Below are 2,960 nucleotides of genomic sequence, written 5' to 3'. Positions count from 1 at the left end.
TATTTTTCTTTCTATTATCATTTGGTTTTCAGAATTTTTCATTTGATTATAATTTTTTTCTTTTCTGGCTGACCTATCAGCTAGAAAAATGATATTTCCATCAGATTTTCTGTTTTGAAATGTGTATATTTGTTTGTAATACGTAGTTAAAAGACATCGTTTAAAGATATGCTTCTCCGATTGCTACTCCAATGAAAGCAGAATGTTAAAATAGATGAAAATCTTTACATTACAATTTTAGCTAATTCAAAGTTCATATAGTTCACCTTGCATGTATTATCAATTGCATCATCATACGTCGTTAGTTTCGCACAGCTACAAAATGAGGCACTTATATATAATAATTCAAATAAGAAATGACTTGAGATAATTGTAAAATCGTAAAAATATATATATTTTTTACTCCGGTAAAAGGTACTAAAACTGACATTATGGTTAAGATTAATAATACATATATGTAATATTCATTATCAAGAGTTGAATTTACAAGACACACTAAGAGATTTTTAAAACATTAGTTGGAACTCATTGAGAATTAACAGGAATGAAAGCTCCTCAAAGTTTTGCTATAATTCGTCATGAATTGCATTAGATCGTCCTTTTTCAATGACTTTCCTTAATAAATCTGTGGCATCGGGTTTAAGATTTTCTCCTTCTGTTACGGGAGTGTCCAGAATAACATATTTTTTGGTGACAGTATCAAAGCTGGACCATTTTGGAAGGCCTTCTGAGTTTGGATCACTAGAATTAAAGGAAGATATGGATTAAAAATTATTTAAATATCCTTGAAACAATTTGGAATTGCCAATAAAATTGAAACATTAAAAAGAAATTTGAAAAACAAATAAGAATGTAGGCTAAGGCATAGACTTCTATTACAGTAAAAAGCATGCAAAACTTTCTTTTTCGGGAGCTTCGAAAAATTGGTACATATACATACCCATACTTGGCGAAATTAGTCCAATACTTAACGACGTCTTTAGACAGCTTCTCTACGGACGCTAAGTCTTGTTTTTTCAGTGTCTCCTCTGGGACATGATCTGAGGTCACGTTAAACATTAAATGCAGTTCTTCGCCATGTCCAGCTCCACTATACCATTCTGGTAATTCTGGGATGAACGGAAAAGGAGATGGTTTTGTGACTAAGTATTGGTATGTTTTAGCTTTATCATTGTTTTTTGCATGGATTTCTAGCATAATGTTGCTGGGTACGATGAACGATGCATCGCCATTGAAGTCGGTCACTCTCATACTCTGCTCATTAACACCCTCAGAAGTAGTGTAAAACTCGCATATTTCCTTCGTTAGTTCCGGAATATTACCTGTAGCTGTATTAACAAACGTTGGTGCTAACATTTCACATAAAACGCTTACTGGAACCCGTTCTGATACATTAAAATTGAAGTGATTTTGAGTCTCTTCGGATAACATTAGAGGCAGAGAATTTCCTTCTGCATCCAGAGTTCCTGATATGTAATCGATACTTCGGAAAAAGCGATAAATCTCGTCGTCCCAAGACTTTGGATAAGCCAAATTTTCTTTGATCAATTCACCATCAACTGTTGGAACCAAACTTCCAAATTCAAAACTTATATTAAAAGATTTTTCAAATTCCATCATAGGTACTGCTGCTGTCAAATTTTCTGCCGATACTCCTCGCAGACATTCCAGGGTTTCTGCTATACCGCCTTTGTCTTTACAATTCGTATTTTTAAGCAAAACGTCATTAGTTTCTTTTTCTTCCCTTCTCCTTGAAATACAAAAGAACGAAACTACCCCACTTTGGGAAATTGCTCTTTTAAAAAGTCCTTCGTTTGATGGAATCAATGTCTGAAGACTCACACTCATGCCTCCTGCTGATTCTCCAAATATAGTAACTGATTTTGGATTGCCTCCGAAGGCTGCAATATTATTCTGAACCCATTTAAAGCCTCGATCTGATCCCAAAGTCCGTAATTTCCAGGTGCAAGAGGGTCATGTAATGTTAGAAATCCCAGAAGACCTAATCTATAATTAATGGTAACGACAATTACATCTCCTCCTAGCACTAGCTTCTGAGGTTTATACTGACTTGCTCCACCAATCATAAACCCTCCGCCATGAATCCATACCATAACAGACAGATTTCTATCCTCGGAAATTTTTCCTGGTACATATATATTGAGATATAAGCAATCCTCATCATTTTCTAATGAATCCAAACCTGGTAATGGGAAGATTACTTGCGTACACTGTGGAGCATTTACAGCACTAATTCCTTTGACTCCTTCCCATTCGCCAATTGGTTTGGTTTTCTGAAAACGTAGATCTCCTAATGGAGGCTGTGCAAATGGAATTTTTACAAATCTATACAACTGCCCCTCGTCTTGGATTTCTTCGTATCCTCTGACCCAGCCAGAAGGGGTCTTGACCTCGACAACATTAATCACATCCGATCCAAACGCAAATATAATCAAGCATGTACCGACACAGAGTAATGTGAGATGATTCATTTTTTTGTAGAACGTCTGAAATAAAATATGGTTTCATGAGATCATTGCTTTGCAATTTAATTCTGTATTCTTGTAAGAAAGGGTTTATACGTCATTAGCAGACGTAGTTAGCCCAGTCAGGGAATTATTTCTATGCTCACTCCTCCATGGCACCTGATCCCACCTCTGATGTTTCGGAGGTCCGTGTTTGCTCTTATTTTATATTGTTTATGGACTTTGAGATTGAATACTGTTCGTTATCTCCATATCATTCTTCTACAATTCAATATGGATTTCGGAGTTTCTTGATTTGTTTAAAGGTATTGTGAGTGTTCTTGAAAACTTGGTCTAAATAAGACGTGTGCTGTATATTATCATTATATACCTCCGCTTGAAAAGCAGGGGGAGTGGTATATAGTGATGGGAGTGTCGATATCCATTTCCCTGTAATACCAATCATTCTTTGTTACATACGATTACAGTGCTATT

At 35.6% G+C, this 2,960-nt stretch overlaps 1 pseudogene; it reads right to left on the bottom strand.

The window, feature by feature from the left end:
- Positions 1-408: 408 nt before the first annotated feature.
- Positions 409-2,494, bottom strand: LOC134239516 (carboxylesterase 1C-like; annotated as a pseudogene).
- Positions 2,495-2,960: the final 466 nt, after the last annotated feature.

The sequence above is a fragment of the Saccostrea cucullata genome, unplaced genomic scaffold, assembly GCF_032062105.1.
Source record: "Saccostrea cucullata isolate Sc308-1 unplaced genomic scaffold, CSIRO_AGI_Scuc_v1 ctg22574, whole genome shotgun sequence".
NCBI classification, from domain to species: Eukaryota; Metazoa; Mollusca; class Bivalvia; order Ostreida; family Ostreidae; genus Saccostrea; species Saccostrea cuccullata.
Note: the sequence above shows the minus strand (reverse complement) of the source record. Positions and strands in the feature narration are given on the sequence as shown.